This window comes from Pseudophryne corroboree, chromosome 4 (genome assembly GCF_028390025.1).
Source record: "Pseudophryne corroboree isolate aPseCor3 chromosome 4, aPseCor3.hap2, whole genome shotgun sequence".
Taxonomy (NCBI): Eukaryota; Metazoa; Chordata; class Amphibia; order Anura; family Myobatrachidae; genus Pseudophryne; species Pseudophryne corroboree.
Genome location: NC_086447.1, coordinates 760,641,797 through 760,664,379, shown reverse-complemented (window position 1 = coordinate 760,664,379; position 22,583 = coordinate 760,641,797). Strand labels below are relative to the sequence as shown.

The 22,583-nt window shown below is 48.0% G+C and overlaps 1 long non-coding RNA gene and 1 pseudogene across 1 annotated transcript in view; both read right to left on the bottom strand.

The window, feature by feature from the left end:
- LOC134911756 (uncharacterized) overlaps positions 1–22,583 on the bottom strand; it is a 133,378-nt gene that overhangs the window by 90,190 nt on the left and 20,605 nt on the right. The window lies entirely within an intron of this gene.
- On the bottom strand, positions 18,372–18,490 carry LOC134912920 (5S ribosomal RNA; annotated as a pseudogene).

Below are 22,583 nucleotides of genomic sequence, written 5' to 3'. Positions count from 1 at the left end.
TTAGGAGACTTCGTCTGGTTGTCTACCAAGAATTTGAAGTTGAGACAGCCATCTCATAAGTTAGGCCCCCGGTTCATCGGCCCTTATAAGATCACCGGGGTTATCAATCCGGTGGCATTTCAGTTAGATCTGCCCCGTTCTTTGGGTATCAATAAAACATTTCATTGTTCCCTTTTAAAACGGGCGATTAGTAATCCTTCTTCCAGTGGAAGACCTTCCCCTCTTCTGATACGTGGCCAGAGGGAGTTTGTTGTTGAAAGGATTCTTGACTCCAAGGTGGTTCGGGGTCGGCTGTCATTTTTGGTGCACTGGAAGGGGTATGGCCCGGAGAAGCGGTCGTGGGTGCGCAGTTGTGATCTTCATGCCCCCAGACTGATACGCTCTTTCTTCTCGCAGTTCCCCGATAAACCCGGTGGTAGGGGTTCTTTGACCCCTCGTCAGAGGGGGGGTACTGTTAGGGTCTCCTGCCCTGTGCTGCCACGTCGTCATGGCAACCGGGAGACAAGTGCTAGCGGAGTAACCTGAGCGCAGCTGATACTCCGGTTCGGGTCTTTTGCTGTGCAGTGGTTATAGGCTCTGTGCACGGCAGGGGATCCGGTGCTGGTTTTTGTGCTCACAGTCTGTGAGGTCTGAGTGGGGCGTGGACAGCACCTGCTTTATAAGGCCTCTTCTCAGGGTAAGCAGATGCTGCTGAATCTTTGTTGGTTAGTCAGTTCCTAAAAGTTAACCAGTACTGTGTAGCTTTGTATTTGTTTGTTGCTTACTGCAAATAGGCCTGGGGATTTGGTATTACACTCTGCCAATCCAGACCTAGCAGTAAGACTGGAGTCAGTCGTTTAGCTTGCTGGGGTTCTGTTACTACTCTGTGAACTTAGCAAGTTTGCGGCTGTATTCTAAGACTTGCCTGTCTAATCCTGTCTCACTGTGCTAGGTGTCAGGGGTCAGTTTAGTGGCAGTAAGCTGAACCTGTGCACTGCAAGTGAGAATTAGGATTGTGGAGACTCTCCTTGTGTCTATCATTCCATCTCTGACCAAGGAGTTTACTGCCACACCCGTTGGTAATAGAGATGAGCGGATTCGGTTTTACTCGGTTTTACTCGGTTCTCAAAACCGAATCTTATTGGCTATCCAAAACACGTGACATCCGTGAGCCAATAAGATTCGGTTTTGAGAACCGAGTAAAACCGAGTAAAACCGAATCCGCTCATCTCTAGTTGGTAACCCTTTAGGGTTTTGCTGTTGCCCTTAGCAACAGCATTTCGGGTTCTCTACGTATTAAAACACAACATCTTGCTTTTCCCATCTGAGCAGTTCTAATACAAGGGAGATACCCAGTTCCTTAGCCTCTGGGCTTCTCTGTTCACCTTGTGTGTATTTTGTTACCCTATCACCTTCTGTGTACGTTATGTCATATTCCCCAGTCTGTCTGTGAGTCCATTTGTTTTGCATAACAGTTCAAACACCAGTACATTCCTGCAGGCACTGGAGTGCATAACAGTTCTGACACCAGTACTTTCCTGCAGGCACAGGTGTGCATAACAATACTGGTGGACACTGTCAGCAAACTGCAAAACTAAAATGCACCACAGGTATAGAATGTAGATGGATAGTATACTTAATGGATGATGACACAGAGGTAGGTACAGCAGTGGCCTACCGTACTGCTATATATAGTATACTGGTGGACACTGTCAGCAAACTGCAAAACTAAAATGCACCACAGGTATAGAATGTAGATGGACAGTATACTTAATGGATGACGAGTGACGACACAGAGGTAGGTACAGCAGTGGCCTACCGTACTGCTATATATAGTATACTGGTGGACACTGTCAGCAAACTGCAAAACTAAAATGCACCACAGGTATAGAATGTAGATGGATAGTATACTTAATGGATGATGAGTGACGACACAGAGGTAGGTACAGCAGTGGCCTACCATACTGCTATATAGAGTATACTGGTGGACACTGTCAGCAAACTGCAAAACTAAAATGCACCACAGGTATAGAATGTAGATGGATAGTATACTTAATGGATGACGAGTGACGACACAGAGGTAGGTACAGCAGTGGCCTACCGTACTGCTATATATAGTATACTGGTGGACACTGTCAGCAAACTGCAAAACTAAAATGCACCACAGGTATAGAATGTAGATGGATAGTATACTTAAATGATGACGACACAGAGGTAGGTACAGCAGTGGCCTACCGTACTGCTATAAGTATATATAGTATACTGGTGGACACTGTCAGCAAACTGCAAAACTAAAATTCACCACAGGTATAGAATGTAGATGGATAGTATACTTAATGGATGACGACACAGAGGTAGGTACAGCAGTGGCCTACCGTACTGCTACCGTATATATAGTATACTGGTGGACACTGTGTCAGCAAACTGCAAAACTAAAATGCACCACAGGTATAGAATGTAGATGGATAGTATACTTAATGGATGACGACACAGAGGTAGGTACAGCAGTGGCCTACCGTACTGCTATAAGTATATATAGTATACTGGTGGACACTGTCAGCAAACTGCAAAACTAAAATGCACCACAGGTATAGAATGTAGATGGATAGTATACTTAATGGATGACGACACAGAGGTAGGTACAGCAGTGGCCTACCGTACTGCTACCGTATATATAGTATACTGGTGGACACTGTGTCAGCAAACTGCAAAACTAAAATGCACCACAGGTATAGAATGTAGATGGATAGTATACTTAATGGATGAAGACACAGAGGTAGGTACAGCAGTGCACTCTGCACTGTACTCCTCCTATATAATATTAATTATACTGGTGGTCCCCAGTCCCCACAATAAAGCAGCACACTGAGCACAGATATGGAGTGTTTTTCAGGCAGACAACGTATACTGGTGGTCACTGTCAGCAAAACTCTGCACTGTACTCCTGCTATAGCTGCTCCCCAGTCCCCACAATTAAGCAGTGTGAGCACTCAGCACAGATATATTATGCAGCACACTGAGCACAGATATGGTATGGAGCGTTTTTTTCAGGCAGAGAACGGATAAAAACTGGTGGTCACTTATCAGCAAAACTCTGCACTGTACTCCTCCTAACAGCTGCTCCCCAATCCTCCCCACAATTAAGAAATAAACCAATCAACTTCTACAATAAATGGAGAGGAAGCCAGCAACGTCCTCTCCCTATCATCTCCAATGCACGAGTGAAAATGGCGGCGACGCGCGGCTGCTTATATAGAATCCGAATCTCGCGAGAATCCGACAGCGGGATGATGACGTTTCGGGTTAGCCGAGCAAGGCGGGAAGGTTCTAACCTGCCTCGGACCCGTGTAAAAAAGGTGAAGTTCGGGGCGGTTCGGTTTCCGAGAAACCGAACCCGCTCATCACTACCCATAACTGAATGTAAAAGTGAACGAAACTTATGCTAGCTGCTTAAAATGTGTCTGTTTTCCTAAAGACTTATTTGGTGCAGCTTTTCTGAAAACTGCCAGAAGTAATATACTTTTACATTTACTTTACATGATTACTGTACACAATACAAAAATTACAATTTTGATGGTTCCTAAATGATCATACTGCAATGGTTACCTCTCTGTAGTGCTCAACTCATAAGATTACTCAATGATGTGCCAGTGAACGGATTGTGCACTCTATGGGGGTAATTCAGAACTGATCGCTGCTGTGCATTTTCGCACAGCGGGCGATCAGGCACAAACTGCGCATGCATATGCACGGCAATGCGCAGGCTCGTCGAACGGGTACACAGCAGATCGCCGCTCAGCGATGGGTTTGTGCAACGGATTCGTTCGCACAGGCGATCGCAAGGAGATTAACAGAAAGAAGGCGTTTGTGAGGGTCAACTGACCGTTTTCAGGTAGTGTCTGACAAAACGCAGGCATGTCAATTTCGGTCCTGGACAGGCTGATGTGATCGCAACAGCTGAGTAAGTCCTGGGCTGCGCAGAGACTAGAGATGTGTGGCGGGCACTTTTTCGTGTTTTGTGTTTAGGTTTTGGTTCTAATTCCCCGCTCGTGTTTTGGTTTTGGATCTGGATGATTTTTGATAAAAACAGCTAAAATCACAGAATTTGGGGGTAACTTTGATCCTACGGTATTATTAACCTCAATAACATTCATTTCCACTCATTTCCAGTCTATTCTGTACACCTCACAATATTGTTTTTAGGCCAAAAGGTTGCACCGAGCTGGCTGTATGACTAAGCTAAGCGACACAAGTGGACAACACAAACACCTGGCCTATCTAGGAGTGGCACTGCAGAGTCAGACAGGATGGCAGATTTAAAAAATAGTCCCCAAACAGCACATGATGAAAAGGAGAAAAAGAGGTGCAATAATGTAGAGATGTGCCCTGTAGGCACATCAGCGGTGCTGACTGTGGACAGCGCTGGGGCAGCTTGTCTGGACCAGAGACTGCGGGGGCATTTGAATGTTGGCGCCCTCCGGTAGCCAATCGCGGCTCCCGGAGCGGCAGCCAATCGGAGAGGGGTGCGGCGAGCCAATCGGCGCTCGCCGCGTCATAGGCCCCGCCCCCGGCGTCTGACATCAGACGCCGGGCGGGAGCCTGAAGAGAAGACCGCGCGCGGGGGCGCGAGGTCAGAAGAGGACGCCGGGCGGGAAGAGCAGAGAGAAGACGCCGGGAGAAGATGCTGGGCCGCGCCGAAGAGCGGTGAAGAGGTGCTGAGGCCGCGGAAGAGGCCAGGAGACGTCAGGCCCCTTGAAGAAGATGTCCAGCGGTGGCTGGACGCGGAGAAGAGACGGAGGCGCCGCTGGCCAGGACGGGCCAGCGGCAGAAGAGGGTGCCGGAGACCCCCAGATTAGGTGAGGCCTCAGTGAGGCTAACCTTCCCCCTCCCCTTTTCCTCCCTCGACCACCAGGGACGGGCATTAGGCCCGAGGGCACAATTCGGGCACTAGGCCTGGGCGCAGATAGGTGATTGGGGGCCATTATTTGATTAGGTGGTTTGGGCATTAGGCCTAAGCCACCCTCCCCCTGTGGCACCAGTTAGGCGGGCACTAGGCCCGGGGGCATATCAGGCATATCAGGCAATAGGCCTGTGGGGCATTAGAGGGCATTAGGCCCTAGGGTATTTTGGCCAGCTAGGGATATCTAAAGGTGACGCTGGGTACTAGGCCCAGGTCACCCCGCGTGTGACAGGTTAGGCGGGCGCTAGGCCCGTGGGTGAAATCAGGCCTCCGGCCTGTGTGCAGCTAGGGGGCGCTAGGCCCAGTGAATAAGACCCCCGAGGTGAATAAAGGTGGCACTGGGCGCTAGGCCCAGGCCACCCTGAGGTATTTAGGTAGGCAGGCCTGGGGCCCACATAAGGGAAGGTACAGGAGGTGGGTAGGCCGTGCGGCGCCCACCCCCTTTCCAGCGGGAGGGATTTAAAGGGACAGCACCGTGTGATCTTGTTTCCGATATTGTGATGTATGTTGTTACCGTGCAGGGCAAAGTGTATGCGTTGTTTAAGTTGTGCATAGTTGTGTCGCACCACCCACACGAGCTAGTTTGAGGGGTCTGTTTATGTAGCTAGTGTAGCGGACGCACACTAGGGTAGTTCTTGGCCCTGCACGGCTGTTTCTCTTTGCCTCCTTACAGGGACCTGTAAGTGGAGAAGATCGGAGTGCAAGACTTGTGACGGTGAGTAGCATCCGTATACGTTTGTCCCTTGTCTGTCCCCGAGCGCCGGAGTCGGGATTGCTCACGGACGTGAGAATCCTTTTCATCACACTACGTGCGAGAGCGCGAGTGTGTGAAAGCTGGGTGGCTGAGGCTTTGTGCCAGTGATGACCTTTCACCCAACCGGTGAAGGTCGCGGTCACCCCTGGGGTATCCCCTTTTCCAGTGGAAGAAGAGTCGATACCCCCTTTAAGGTAAACTATTCTCTCCTCAGCTCGGTCGTCGGACAGCTCCGAGAGGGAATCGCCGTGTCCGGATCCGATTGAAGGTCCGTTGGAGGTTCCGGTACCTGAAGGTGAGAGAGAGCGGCGCCTGGTGAGTACCGACTTTACACCTGCACGGCAGCAGGCACCACCACACCGCAGCCGCACCTCTCACATTTTGGCGTAGTCGGCAGGATCAGAGAGAACGGATCACGGACACGATGTGGAACGCCACCAAGAAGACCTCCCTGCGGATGGCTCCGGAACAGACTCACCCACGGACGCGTGCGGACCAGAGCGACTGGGTGACGGTGTCTGGGGCAGACCTCTTGAAGATGGTGCAGCGGTCGGTCCAGCGTGGAAAGGAAGAGCGCCGGGAGAAGGGGCGCAAGAAGGCCGCGGTGACGCCCTGCAAGAAATGTCGGCAAACGGGGCACTTTGCCGACAAGTGTACGTGGCGAGAGACGTCCCCAAAGAAGGTGTTCCAGGAAGCGGACCGAAGACGTCAGCAGGGCCAAGTGAAGAATGAGTCCTGGTGTTTGCTCTGCGGAAACTACGGGCATGAGCATAATAGTTGTCCCTGGGACGAAGAGTTGAGCGAAGACGAGGTTGATTCCTGGTGTGAAAGCTGTGGAGATCCCCGACATCGGCTCCTGGAATGTCCATGGACTGAAGACAGGACGGACTACGAGGCCACGGTGAAGCAGATGACGGAGTCTCGTCAGCAACTTTGGGACCGGGTGGCTGCAGAGCCTGTGTGTGCGCTCTGTGAGGCGAGAGGACATGCGCTTCCCGATTGTCCGTGGAATGAAGACCGGATGATTGCGGATGGTCGCGCCCAGAGATGGGAGGAGGAAACCAGGGAAATGGAGCAGAAGGCCTTGCTTGAAGTTAGTTCGCAGGTGCCCATTTCCTCTGAGCCGGAACCAACGGGTGAAGATTCCCCAGTGAAGGAGGTGGACCAGGAACCCGTCTTGGAGAAGGTGGCAGTGGCCCTCCCTTGTTGGAAGTGTCGGCGACCAGGACATGCGGCCAGTGAGTGCCCCTGGGAAGATGCCGCGGACCTACTCTGTCCCAAGAAAGTGACCCCAGTAAGGCAGAATCCTTTCCCGCATAAGGCGGAGGTGGACGACTGGGAGGTGAAGAGACCACGCTGCGAAGAAAAGCGTGAAGACCCAGTGACTGAGACGTCCGGAATCTCCCCGCGATGGAACCGTCCACATCCAGGACGTGCGGAACAGATGTGTCCTGGGTACCAAGAGATGCCAGCGGAAACGAAGGAGTACGCTGAGGAAGTAAAGAATCCAGCGGAAGCGAAGGAGTACGCTGAGGAAACAGAGGTGCCAGCGGAAAGGACTAAGTACGCTGAGGAGGAAAATAGTCCCCTAGTCCAGGTATCGGTAAAGGAGGACTCGGACTACGGTGAGCTGTCCGCCGACGAATCCCTCCCAGAACAGATGGAGGACGACTCTGGCATCGGAAGCGCCGACGAGAGTGACTGGCAGGATCGGGTGGAGTCATGCTCCCAGTTGAATGCCCTCCGTGAAGAGGAGGAGATAGTCCTGGAGCAAGAGTACCTGCCGGAAGTGCTGAAATGGACGGACATACGGGGAGAGGATCGTAATGCCGTGGGAGGACCCGTTCCAGAGGAAGACATAGGACCTTTGGAGATGCCCCACGAGGAAATTCGACATATGATGGCTGTTGCCCGGGAGGAAATGGATGCCCCGGAGGATTCCGCTGTTGGGTGGTGGTTGGTACCACGCCCTGAAGACAGGGACGATGTCCCAGACGATCTGGAAGGCCAAGAGTGGGGGACTGCTGTCCCCGTGGAGGAAGATTCCCCTAGGTGGCCCACGTTGAGCGACCGTGGGGAGATGCCACTTCCCCAGAGGATCCACCGATGGAGGTCAGGAGGAACGAAGAAGAGGAACCCGGAGCTGGAGGTGGAAGGATGTGGGGTTACAGCCTGTCCGGGCTGGACCCTTGAACACAACCTCGCCGGAGGGACCTCGGAATTCCCTGACCCGCGGACAATGGACGTCGTGGAGACCTTTGTAGGGACTACAAAGGAAAAAGGGGGGGGAAATGTAGAGATGTGCCCTGTAGGCACATCAGCGGTGCTGACTGTGGACAGCGCTGGGGCAGCTTGTCTGCCCCCAGCGCCTGTCAGTGCGTGGCGGCGGGTGTCCGGTGCAGGGATTACCCTTTTCCCTGCACCGGACCAGAGACTGCGGGGGCATTTGAATGTTGGCGCCCTCCGGGAGCCAATCGCGGCTCCCGGAGCGGCAGCCAATCGGAGAGGGGCGCGGCGAGCCAATCGGCGCTCGCCGCGTCATAGGCCCCGCCCCCGGCGTCTGACGTCAGACGCCGGGGGGGAGCCTGAAAAGAAGACCGCGCGCGGGGGCGCAAGGTCAGAAGAGGACGCCGGGCGGGAAGAGCAGAGAGAAGACGCCGGGAGAAGATGCCGTGCCGCGCCGAAGAGCGGTGAAGAGGTCCTGAGGCCACGGAAGAGGCCAGGAGACGTCAGGCCCCTTGAAGAAGATGTCCAGCGGCGGCTGGACGCGGAGAAGAGACGGAGGCGCCGCTGGCCAGGACGGGCCAGCGGCAGAAGTGGGTGCCGGAGACCCCCGGATTAGGTGAGGCCTCAGTAAGGCTAACCTTCCCCCTCCCCTTTTCCTCCCTCGACCACCAGGGACGGGCATTAGGCCCGAGGGCACAATTCGGGCACTAGGCCTGGGCGCAGATAGGAGATTGGGGGCCATTATTTGATTAGGTGGTTTGGGCATTAGGCCCAAGCCACCCTCTCCCTGTGGCACCAGTTAGGCGGGCACTAGGCCCGGGGGCATATCAGGCAATAGGCCTGTGGGGCATTAGAGGGCATTAGGCCCTAGGGTATTTTGGCCAGCTAGGGATATCTAAAGGTGACGCTGGGTACTAGGCCCAGGTCACCCCGCGTGTGACAGGTTAGGCGGGCGCTAGGCCCATGGGTGAAATCAGGCCTCCGGCCTGTGTGCAGCTAGGGGGCGCTAGGCCCAGTGAATAAGACCCCCGAGGTGAATAAAGGTGGCACTGGGCGCTAGGCCCAGGCCACACTGAGGTATTTAGGTAGGCAGGCCTGGGGCCCACATAAGGGAAGGTACAGGAGGTGGGTAGCCCGTGCGGCGCCCACCCCTTTCCAGCGGGAGGGATTTAAAGGGACAGCACCGTGTGATCTTGTTTCCGATATTGTGATGTATGTTGTTACCGTGCAGGGCAAAGTGTATGCGTTGTTTAAGTTGTGCATAGTTGTGTCGCACCACCCACACGAGCTAGTTTGAGGGCTCTGTTTATGTAGCTAGTGTAGCGGACGCAGACTAGGGTAGTTCTTGGCCCTGCACGGCTGTTTCTCTTTGCCTCCTTACAGGGACCTGTAAGTGGAGAAGATCGGAGTGCAAGACTTGTGACGGTGAGTAGCACCCGTGTACGTTTGTCCCTTGTCTGTCCCCGAGCGCCGGAGTCGGGATTGCTCACGGACGTGAGAATCCTTTTCATCACACTACGTGCGAGAGCGCGAGTGTGTGAAAGCTGGGTGGCTGAGGCTTTGTGCCAGTGATGACCTTTCACCCAACCGGTGAAGGTCGCGGTCACCCCTGGGGTATCCCCTTTTCCAGTGGAAGAAGGGTCGATACCCCCTTTAAGGTAAACTATTCTCTCCTCAGCTCGGTCGTCGGACAGCTCCGAGAGGGAATCGCCGTGTCCGGATCCGAGTGAAGATTGCCAGGTCCGTTGGAGGTTCCGGTACCTGAAGGTGAGAGAGAGCGGCGCCTGGTGAGTACCGACTTTACACCTGCACGGCAGCAGGCACCACCACACCGCAGCCGCACCTCTCACAATGAGATTGCTGAATGACTAATACCCCTTTCAGACTGACAGAGCCGGGTCACACCCGGGAATGTGTTCCGGGACGCATCCCGGGATTGACCCCTTTCAGTCTGCACTTAGACCTGGGATCGACCCGGGACAGCCCCATTCACACTGATCCCGGGAAATCCCTGCAAATGCATATGTATGTCATTAGAAATGGACATTTTTCTGGCCAGCCCCATTCTTTTTACGGTTGTTGTCATGCACCTTCAAGAACTGCTTCTTCAGAGTCTTCATTTTATTTACAACTTGCTGTTGTGTACGTATAATGCCTCTTGCTTCAAGCAGCTTTGCAATATTTTTTATAAATGACTGCATCCTTCACTGTGCCTGTTATCTGTTTTTTAATCTCCTCCTCACCCCTTATGCTGAGCAGCTCTTTCACCTCCTGATCTGTCCAGGTCACCATGACTGTCTCCTCCGCTTCCTGGACACTTCCTCAGGCTCTGGATGATGACATCATCTTTTCTGAGCCCGGGGTAGCTCCAATGAAAGGCCTTTTAACAGTCCCAGGTACTGAATACCGGGTAGGGCCCATTCACACTACACTGCATCCCCGGACGATCCCGGATTCAACCCTGGTCGTGTACCCTTTCACGCTGAGCAATTTCCCTGGTTGATGAGCGTTCATGTGCAATACTAGTGATGTGCACCGAAAATTTTTCGGGTTTTGTGTTTTGGTTTTGGATTCGGTTCCGCGGCCGTGTTTTGGATTCGGACGCGTTTTGGCAAAACCTCTTGCTGCGGGAGGCAATACATCTACCCAGTGGGCTGTCACAGTCATATAGTCCTGAGTCTGCCCTGCTCCACATGTCCGTGGTTAAGTGGACATTGGGTACAACTGCATTTTTTAGGACACTGGTGACTCTTTTTCTGAGGTCTGTGTACATTCTCGGTATCGCCTGCCTAGAGAAGTGGAACCTAGATGGTATTTGGTACCGGGGACACACTAACTCAATAAATTCTCTAATTCCCTCTGAATTAACGGTGGATACCGGACACACGTTTAACACCACCCAGGCTGCCAAGGCCTGAGTTATCTGCTTTGCTGCAGGATGACTGCTGTGATATTTCATCTTCCTCGCAAAGGACTGTTGGACAGTCAATTGCTTACTGGAAGTAGTACAAGTGGTCTTCCGACTTCCCCTCTGGGATGACGATCGACTCCCAGCAGCAACAACAGCAGCGCCAGCAGCAGTAGGCGTTACACTCAAGGATGCATCGGAGGAATCCCAGGCAGGAGAGGACTCGTAAGACTTGCCAGTGACATGGCCTGCAGGACTATTGGCTTTCCTGTCTAAGGAGGAAATTGACACTGAGGGAGTTGGTGGTGTGGTTTGCAGGAGCTTGGTTACAAGAGGAAGGGATTTTGTTCTCGGTGGACTGCTTCCGCTGTCACCCAAAGTTTTTGAACTTGTCAATGACTTCTGATGAATGCGCTCCAGGTGACGTATAAGGGAGGATGTTCCTAGGTGGTTAACGTCCTTACCCCTACTTATTACAGCTTGACAAAGGCAACACACGGCTTGACACCTGTTGTCCGCATTTCTGTTAAAATAATTCCACACCGAAGAGGTGATTTTTTTTGTAATTTGACCAGGCATGTCAATGGCCATATTCGTCCCACGGACAACAGGTGTCTCCCCGGGTGCCTGACTTAAAGAAACCACCTCACCATCAGAATCCTCCTTGTCAATTTCCTCCTCAGCGCTAGCAACACCCATATCCTCATCCTGGTGTACTTCAACAGTGACATCTTCAATTTGACTATCAGGAACTGGACTGCGGGTGCTCCTTCCAGCACTTGCAGGGGGTGTGCAAATGGTGGAAGGCGCAAGCTCTTCCCGTCCAGTGTTGGGAAGGTCAGGCATCGCAACCGACAAAATTGGACTCTCCTTGGGGATTTGTGATTTAGAAGAACGCACAGTTCTTTGCTGTGCTTTTGCCAGCTTAAGTCTTTTCATTTTTCTAGCGAGAGGATGAGTGCTTCCATCCTCATGTGAATCTGAACCACTAGCCATGAACATAGGCCAGGGCCTCAGCCGTTCCTTGCCACTCCGTGTCGTAAATGGCATATTGGCAAGTTTACGCTTCTCATCAGACGCTTTCAATTTTGATTTTTGGGTCATTTTACTGAACTTTTGTTTTTTGGATTTTACATGCTCTCTACTATGACATTGGGCATCGGCCTTGGCAGACGACGTTGATGGCATTTCATCGTCTCGGCCATGACTAGTGGCAGCAGCTTCAGCATGAGGTGGAAGTGGATCTTGATCTTTCCCTATTTTAACCTCCACATTTTTGTTCTCCATTTTTCAATGTGTGGAATTATATGCCACTATCAATAGCAATGGCCTACTACTATATATACTGCGCACAACTAAAATGCACCACAGGTATAGAATGTAGATGGATAGTATACTTGACGACACAGAGGTAGGTACAGCAGTGGCCTTATTTGGCTGAAATGCGTTGGAGGGCATTACACTGCAAATATGAGTGTGTGTCTGCAGCACACACTCATGAAACCTATTGTGTCACTGCACAGCAGACAGCGGAAGGATCTCTCCCCAGACGGGGAGACAGGAGGCAGAGCGGCCAAGCATGACGGATGGTCATGTGACAGCACCAGGAAGTGGGCTCCGAGACCAGCAACACCGCACGTGTGCTATGAACGGAGACCTGGACAGTGGCCTGGCGGCAGTGGCAGCCACACCACCACCTCCAAATTCATCAGCATGGGACCTCTCCCCTTCCTAGGACACATACGGGTAAGTGGATGGTGCAGGGCGGGACCCCGTTAACCACTTCCACCTACACTGCACACCAGCCCCGTTTTTATTAATACAATTAGATGCAGCACAATCACCATCAGGGGGCATATGCTCCAGGATTAGAAGCCTATGCACCAAAGGGCAGCACATGCACAGCCATTACTCTGGGTATTTTTCATGAAAAATACCCTGATAAGGCTGAAGAGTGGCATCACAGGGACAGAGCTATCTCGGAAGCACGTTCCCTGCATGCAATTATTAATACATCCATGCAATGTAATCAATTATTGCATTGTGGATCGGGTCAATTTTATCACCTCACATCCCCATTCTCAGATGCAGATGGTGACAAACTGGCCCCTTAATGTGGACAATCATATAGGATGAAGGGCAAGTCATACATAGCAGTATGATGTGACGCTGCAGGTGGTTAAAAGCAGGGTGTGTTCTGGAAAGAGCTTGATGCTCAAAACGCATCAGCGTACCAGTGTATCACTAAGAAACTCCTGCATGGTTACAAGCCTTGGAGCCCTGCAGGGTGTGTAAGTATCTGGAACACACCCTGCTTTATACCACCTGCGGCTCCACAGGTCACTGCCAGGTATGGGTTTGGATTGAAATGCCGGCGGTCAGAATACAGACCACAGCATCCTAATGTTCTGAATGCAGAAAGGAGAAGGCAAGTATACTTACCTTCCACCAATGGCCCCTTGACCTTAACCCTCCAAGCAGCCTGAACCTAACCCGCCCCCCTCCCACAGCCTAACCCTAAACCTCCTCGGTGGTAGCTAAACCTAATTCCCCCTCCCCATAGTATAAATCTATACGCCCACCCCGCAGCCTAACCTCCAGGGGCGGATCCAGAAGAAAATGAAAGGGGGGGCACCATGATAGGGGAACGGTAATAGTTCTATTTACATGCACCTAAGGCACGCGTGCTCCCAGATAAGAGGAGTGGTATCACAGGGGGGCATGGCCTCACAGAATACGCCATCAGGTAATGATTGGCTGTAGGAGCGCATCCTGGTTAATTGCCAATGTTTGACCCTGATGAAAAGGCTGATTGCGCCTTGAAATGTTGGTCACCTGTTCCATTAGGTATGGGAGCCTGGAAGGCACCCCAGCACAATATAATTATTGTAGTGTTTAGTTGGTGGTGGCAGGTGCAGCATACCTTGTTTTGGGCACTGCACTGAGACTCAGACTGCAGGACACAAACGGCCCATCTCTGATTAGCAGAAGCAGCAAGCTGGATCTCCAACAAGCAGCATAAGACATCTGCAGGATAGCCCTGTCACAATCACATGGGCCGCCTTCTCACAGCTGAGTGTGACTGCACCTAGCATGGTGGTAAAGGAAGTGGAAGAGGAAGCGCTGGATAACTGTGCGGTGCAGTGAGGGCTAATGAAGCCTTCTGCGCCATCATAAGTAACAGACTTACTCCATGCTGGCATTTGTACCCCACGCCTGGGCTGAACTCTGGCCGGCTGGCAGTGGGGGAGGTAGGTTGCAGTGGCTCCAGCCTCCCCATTGGTTACCACATGGACTTGCTTTTAGAACCATGGCTCTTATATCAAATCTGACTGACGTAAATAGCAGTAGTGCTGCCACTGTTCTTCTTTTGAAAAAAAAAGAAGTCAGAAACGACAGGGGGGGCACGGGCCCGAGTGCCTTCCCCCCTGGATCCGCCTATGCTAACTTCCCCCTATGTGGCTTACCTGTCAGAGTGGCCGGCAGGTGCACATTCGGGATCCTGGTGGTCGGGATTCTGGCATGGGCTTGTGACCCTATTTGGGATCTTGGTGGCAATCTGAATAGAGTCGGGATTACGGTCAGTATAACCTTTTATTGCTGGTTGCTACCAGTCAAGGGATTGCCATATCATAGAGTATATACATACTTTTTAAAGTCTTTTATATTGGAGTAAGTCTGTGTGCAGCTTACTTTTATCATATCGCTTTCCATTTCTATATTGCCTTTTGTTTCATTGTGTAACTTTTTGTTGTATTTTGTTCTTATATATTTATATATAACTTTATATATTTATATAAAGATTAATTTACACTTTATATACAAGTTACTAGTTTTCTTCAATAAACAGAGCAGGCAGGAGCCTGACATCTAACATTGTTATAGATAATGATTGTACTGCTTTAACCAAGCCCAGCTGCATTGGTCCAGTGGTCCTTGGCAGTATAATAGAAAGTATAAAGTTATTGACTGAAATCCCACCTATACGAAAACAATGGATGGATCACAATAGTAATGAAAATAAAAAATACACCTGTGACACCCCTAGTCTCAGTGTGATTGAGAATCTGCTGTTGTGGGACTTTAGATGATCCTGATGCTTCTTCTTCTCACACACAACGGCAGCAACAGATGGTACCCAAAACTCAATACAGTAATGACATAATAAAGGTTCACCTTAAAGGTAATTGTTATTAAAAGTTGATACTAAGTGCATTTACTTTCTCATAAATAGTTACAAGTATTAGCATAACACTTATTTTACAATTCAAGGTTTCACCAATAACCAGGTAATTACCATTCTCTATATGAACTATACTTTCCTACACTATAAAGATATCTTCAGGATATTACTCCGATTGCTAAACTGAATTATTGTGGAGATATCGCTTAGCCTACACTCCTCATAACAAGGAAGAATAGGTTTGATGCCAATTTCACATTTATACCCCGTTCACACTACACAAATAACCCGGGTTGACACGGGTCGCTGTGCAGTGTGAACGGGTCACTGCGAATTCCTGGGTCGCCTGCCCCAGTAATTCAACCCGGGAATAAAAAAGGGTAATTCCCAGGTTATTACTGGGTCAGTCCGGGTCAGACCGGGTCAGATGATCTCATCTCCAGTGCCGCCTCCACCCCCTCCCCAAGACTGCCTCTGTCCCGCCCCCAGATGGCAACCAGCCCCGGAAGCCACCCCATTCACACTGCACAGGGACAATGCTGGGTCGCACCTGGGATTGGTGTGACCCAGCAATGGCAATCTGAGTGGGGTATTAGTCTAATAACAACTCTCTCCATATACATATACAGTCATGTGTATTATTACATAAACAATCACATACATATTCAACATATTTTCACAGTGAATGGAACAGTAATGCCCTAAAATGAGTATTGAAACTTACAGCAGTTCTGATAGCAATTGTGGCTTCAGTTCTGTAGACAATTGTATAGGATTAAACATATACCTCCTTTGTATCATAGTTGTTAAACTATAGCCTTGGTAAAACAGAACTGTTGTGAATATATATACACCCCTGATGACGGGCTGCTGGCCAAAACGTGTTGGATTATTCATTACATTTTGGTGAACATTACAAAGTCTCGTTAGTGCCGCCTTTCACTCATTCATTGTGCATATATATATATATAAATCCTGTATGGAGTGCACTCACCAGACTGTTATTAGAGCCAGCAGGGGTTTTCTTGAAGCATCATATACAACATCACACCACCGACGTTTCGGTCCTATCTGGACCTTTGTCAAGGTTCAACTGATACCCACATAGCCTATCTATATAAAGCCATCACCTTAATTGTATTCCAGTAAAAACCGACACAGAACATAAATGACATGGACATACATATACATACATTTTAATAATATTACCTATTCAAATCCACTCATGTCCCCACACGGCCAAAACATCTCATCCATCCCATGTATTCAAACACTGGGCAGATACTTACTCATTCCCGCCTCACCCGCCAATCCCTCTGGGCCGCACGCTGGCGAGAGCGGAAGCAGCCACAACTCGCTTGGAACGCATCCACATTATCTCGTCATGTGATGCCCCCAAGCAACCAATCCTTTCAGTGCTAGACATCACGTGTGTTACGCGCGTCATCACGTGCAACACACGTCATCACGTACGACACCCGCGTCACCACGTACTGTTTAATATACAGCTTTACCCGCTGCTCGGCAACATAGTTACCTAGGCAACCTTAGTTTGTGTATGTGCACGTCACTGATACACATAAAGTAGAGATACTATAGTCATACAGGGTGGTCATTATGTATCCCCATATGGCAATTATAGGACATGAGGGGATCCGATGGCACATAGATAAAAATGGTTGAAGAATACATAACATTGTACATCACATTAAACCGTCACATTAACCATATATAACACATATAAATATATATAATAATATGGACAATGTGCAGATAAGGCTAATACAGACCAGAACACATTCAAAAATATGATAAAGCATTGAAATCTTAAAGGAGAAAAAAGGAGGAAATCCTTATGGCGGGACATCAAATCTACCAACAGGCCAATCATCTCCATATCATAAGAAGATATTAAAATGCACTGATTCATTTAGGCCCTTAGGATAAACAGTCTCTAGTTTATGTATCCAATATGCCTCTCGGCGTAGAAGGATCTTGGCTCGATCACCACCCCAAGAGAGTGGTGGTATTCTGTCTATAACCATGTAGCGTAACGCCGTCAATTGGTGTTGATGTTGTACAAAATGACGTGCGGCTGTCTTATCCGACCCACCAGTTTTAGTGCCAATCTGATGTTTGAACGATGGTTAGAGATCCGTTCACGGAATGATCTTATTGTCTTGCCCACATATACTAGTGAGCATGGACATATCAAGATATATACCACATAATCAGAGGTGCATGTTAGACGATGCTGTATTGGTATCCGTCTACCATCAAGTGGGTGTGGGAAACTATTTCCAGTCAGCATGCTTCTACATGTAGTGCAATTCGGGCACTTATAGCATCCCAATTTTTTTGTGGGTAGCCAATTATCTACTTCTTTACCAACCGATTGGTCAGGGCGCATAAGCATGTTTGATAGATTCGGTCCCCGTCTGTATGCAATCAATGGTTGCTTTGGAAGAACATTCTTGAGTGCACCATCTGTAGCCACAATATCCCAATTTCTCTTAATAGCAGATCGCGTAGCGAAACTACCAGTATCGTATGTGGTAAGGAACACAAACGGTTTTTCGACACTTTCCGCCAGATTCCTCTTGCCGACCTTGAGTCGCTGCTCAGCTGTTCTCAAGCACCGTTCAATTATATCCGGATGGTATCCCCTATCCAGAAATCGATGTTGCATGTCTCTAAGTTGATCCTCAAGGATCCTTGAGTCCGAATTGTTCCTCATGACTCTAATAAACTGGGAAATAGGGTCTAAAGGGGAATACCGCACTGGTCTGAAAATAACTCAAATAAATATGGTAACCAAAATAAACTGATATAAAGAAAACCTTAATTTCTTATTCTTAATTTGGTGGTGCACCCTGAGTCAATGGTAACTATGGACAACAGAGGGAGAAAAAAAGGACTCTTTTGTGGGCGCACTCTTATAGTAAATTAACGTATGAAAAAATCTGAAAAATTCTTATAAAATTTAACTTTTATTAATATAATAACAGTAAAATGTTCAGTGGTCAAAGAGCATCATAGTAATAATCAAACTAAAGAGCAATAATTTAGCTGATATTAAATAGTATAGTGCAGTACTACAATATAATCAATAATAATAAAGTGCTGAAACTCGCATGATATATATCGGCTGCCGGTGTCCAAGGTCTTAAAGAGTGTATTGGCCCACCCAATAAAGGTATAAGATAAGGCACTTGGATGCACTGGCTCAGTAATAGTGTAATTGGGGTGCCTGGTGGTATACTATACCCAGCTGTCATAAGGGAAGAAAAAGTGTATGAAATGAGATGGCAGAGTGATTCTGCTGTCAGTGTTAGACTCTGAGCGTGATAGGCCAATCTCTTCTCTACTAAACTGAGTATTCCTCAAGGGTCGCCCGCTTGAGTACTGGCCCAGCCCTACACTGATTAGCTTCCAAGTTCGGACGGTTTTGGGCGTTACCAGTGTGGTATGATAGTAGAGACAGTAATAGATGGAGGTCCAGTGCTTCTGGAACCACTGATGAGAGTTCACGAACTACATAGTATAAAAGAGTGTCAGAGGTAAGATGGATCTGCTGCCAGTGTTAGACAGGGACGCACCCTGAATCAGTGGTGAGAGTCCATGAAAAAATAGAAAAGAATGACACAGGCAACAGCAGGATGGGACTCCTAGGTGCTTAGTAGATGAGAATTCCTAGAATCTGATAGCCGGATAATTATCCGATATAGTCCGGGGCAGTTAGTTCTAAGGCTAGATATAAAGTTCAGCAAGTATTGAACAATGATCTATGCCATGAATTAACACATTAATGATTTTTGCCAGTGTCTCACTGGAAAAAAGTCTGCTAGAAGCCTGTGGTATTGTGTGCTAGAAGGTTGCAACAATAATGGTACTTGTGTAACGTGAGCTGCTAATATTTAAACATTGTAACAGATACAGGGATTGTCACTCGAAAACTAATATAAGAAAAGTCTGAATGAAATAAATGAATATCTGAATGAGTGAAATATAATAAAAATTGATTAAGTAGATGATTGTACACAAAGAACATATTTCATATTATTTCAGTTGTAATTAATACACAGAGCACGTATTGTTATAGAACAAACAATGAATACATGGACATGTGTGGAAAAATAGAAGTTGTTGCAGAAAAACTGACAAAGCAGCTGCATGGGTACTGATAATATATAGAAAAAATTCTATTGTAATGAACTGAATAAATCGGCAATATGGAAAGAAGATAGTAATGAGACACTGAGATTACCCGTGGTAAAGTGTGGGACAGTTCTGCTTCCAGAAATGACAAGTCCGTGAGAGTAGATGCGATGGAATTGCTGCAAAGCACTGAGACACTGTCTGTGCGGGGCCGTGCGTGGCCGCCCGACAGAGTTCACTAATCGGTGGACTTGGTGCGGGCGTCTGGAATCGGTGTTTGTGCAGTCCGTGACCCCGGACGGGCACAGAAGTCCCGTAATTGAAGCCAGTCAAAAAGAGATGTAAGCAGGGCTGGAGAGGCGGCAGACAGCACGGATGTGAACCACCGGGAATGGAGGCGCTGGGCTAGAGATGTGTCGGGCAGCGAAGAATATATGTCACGGAGGACGAGGATGCTTCCGGCAGCCGAACTTTGGAAGACGCGTTTCACCCGTGTACCGGGCTTGATCACTTCCTGTCACGGGCTGGATCCCTGCTGATATAAGTACTGTCGGGGCTGATGGATGTCCAATCAGAGAGTGGATATATTGGTGCACAGCTGAATCCTTGGATATAACGCAGTCAGAATTGGACTCAGCAGGGGGACCCATGTAGTTGTATTAAAATATAGTGAAAAAAGAAAAGAATAATACACAAATGAGTAACATAAAAAATATGTGGTTAAAAACAAAATTAAAAACACAGCCATGATTTTTAACTGTAATAAAATATTTGAGATATCCTGCAATGATAGTTAACTCGATTAGTGCTTGATTAGACCTCAGGCAATAATCAATAAATTGCCACTACTGACTAAGAGATTTAACACAGGTAATGTATTGCAAAAACGGGAGTTCATGGGCAAGTCTAGGATGCGGGTGACCAAAGAATGGATATAGACATACTATAGTGAGGGAAATGAAGGACTGTTCTCATCATACAGTGTGCTAATAGTTAGGACAGGTGATTATAAATGATAGACTATAAGGAGAGCATATACATATAAACAAAATTCTTGATATATGAATGTATCGAATGACAAGATAGAGAGTTAAAGTTACAATTATGAGTGATAATTGTTTCAATAATTAGGGCTTAATTAGGCCGAAAGCCAAAATTATAAAGGAAATAGATACAACGGAATAAAATAACGAGTGGATAGAAAGTGGAATAGGTGGTGCTAAGAAAATGATAGGAGTGCTGGACAAAGGAAGTCTGCAAGATAATGGAAACACAAAATGTTATAATATTGAAAAAATGAAAAAGTTAAGCGGTGGTGTGGTCAGAGTATGGGACATTGCCTCAGTGTAAAAAAATTTTTTTTTTTGGAAAGCGAGCAATTCTTTTGAGGTTACAAAAGGATATAGGATGCAATTTAATTGCTGCAATGTGAAAGGAAAATGAACGTGTATAGGATATAGTGAATCAAGATTGTAGACTAATGTGTAAGAAAAATATGTTAAAGAGAAGGGAGGGAAGAAAAAAGGGGGGGCGAGGGGGAGGGAAAGTGAAAAGGAAGGGGGAATAATTAATCACAAATTAGAGTGACGTAAAGTGGTGACCTGTGACAACTCCATATGGGAGTTGGAAGATAAATTGTTACTTGTAAAAGGGCAAAAATTATATTGTTGCTTATAAAAAGACACTATAATTGATGTACTCGTTCAGGCCCCCGGGTTTTAATCCTCCTAGCCTGAATGTCTATTCACTTTCTTTTTTGATGAGTTCCTTGCTTAGATCACCTCCCCGTATGCCTAAATGCACTCTATCCAGACCGAATGCACGTATCTCATAGGGGGAATCTTGGTGTTGTGCATGAAAATGTCTTGCTACAGATGTTAGTTTTTTGCCCTTGTGCAGGTCTGATGAGGCATTTCTGATGGTTCCCATGTGTTCTAAAATTCTCGTCTTGAATTTTCTTGTGGTCATACCGACATACCGTTGATCACAACTACAAACTAGACAGTAGACCAGGCCTTGTGTATCACAGTTGAAAAAATGTTTCAGGGGAATATCCTGTCCCCATTTATCTTTGATTTGGTCTACTATCTGGATCTGAGGGCACGCTTTACATCGGCCACATGGAAAGGATCCAGTAACATTTCTGGATTTGGTGGCATCTCGTGTGAAGTGACTCTGGACTAACATATCCTTCATGTTGCTAGATCTCCTCCAGCTAATTTGAAGAGTGGAGTCTAACAGCGGCGATAAGTCTGCATCTAGGTGTAGAACTGGTAGGTGTTTCTGGATTGCATCCTTTACTTGGCGCCATTCTGGACAGAAAGTGCCCACAAATCGAATCTGAGAGTCCTTGTTTTTGTCCTTGGGTTTGTCTTGGAAGATCAAAGTCTCCCTATTGATTTTGAGAACGGAGTTTTGAGCTCTTTTAAGTGCACGCTTACTATACCCTCGGGCTTGTAATCGTGTCGCCAGTTCTTGACTTTTTTGTTTGTACACAGCATTTTCGGTGCAATTGCGTCTAAGTCTAAGAAACTCCCCTTTTGGGATATTCTCGATAGTAGGTGGAAAATGCGAGCTGGTCTGGTATAGGATGCTATTGGTAGCTGTATCCTTGCGAAAGAGCTCTGTGGCCAATGTGCCGTTATCTGTTTTGTAAATGTTAAGGTCCAAAAATGATACCTTATCTTTACTCAGTGTATGAGTCAGAAAGATATTCAGATTGTTGTCATTCAGTAGATTAATGAAATCCAGTAGAAGTTGTTCACTACTGTCCCAGATCACAAAAATGTCGTCTATGAATCTGAGCCAGTGCAGGATATGTTGAGTGTACTCCTGATTGTCATCACTAAATACTACTGTCTGCTCCCACCACCCAAGAAAAAGGTTGGCATACGTGGGAGCGCATGCCGCTCCCATCGCTGTTCCGCGTATTTGCTGAAAGAACTGATCACCGAATGTGAAGAAATTTTTGTTTAATACAAAACTTAGCATTTCACAGAGGAAGTCGTTAAACTGATTTTTTTCTTTCATGTCGAGGATGAATTTTGTAGCTTGGACTCCTTGCTGATGGAAGATGCTTCTATATAGTGCTTCCACATCAAGGGTGACCAAGATACAATCCCCATCTACGCAGACATCATGCAGTTTCCGTAGGAGATCTGACGTGTCTTTCAAATAAGACGGTAGTGTCAATACATGTTCCCGGAGATGTAAGTCTAAAAATTTACTGGGTGTTTCCAAGAGTCCCCCATTACCTGAGACGATCGGTCTCCCTGGTGGTTTCCGCAGGTTCTTATGTACTTTTGGTAAAAGATAAAATGTGGGGACTCTGGGGTTAGAGACAGTAAGGTATTTGGCTTCTTGTTGTGTGATGGTTCCAACGGCTAGGGCTTCTTCGATCATATGCGTGTATTGT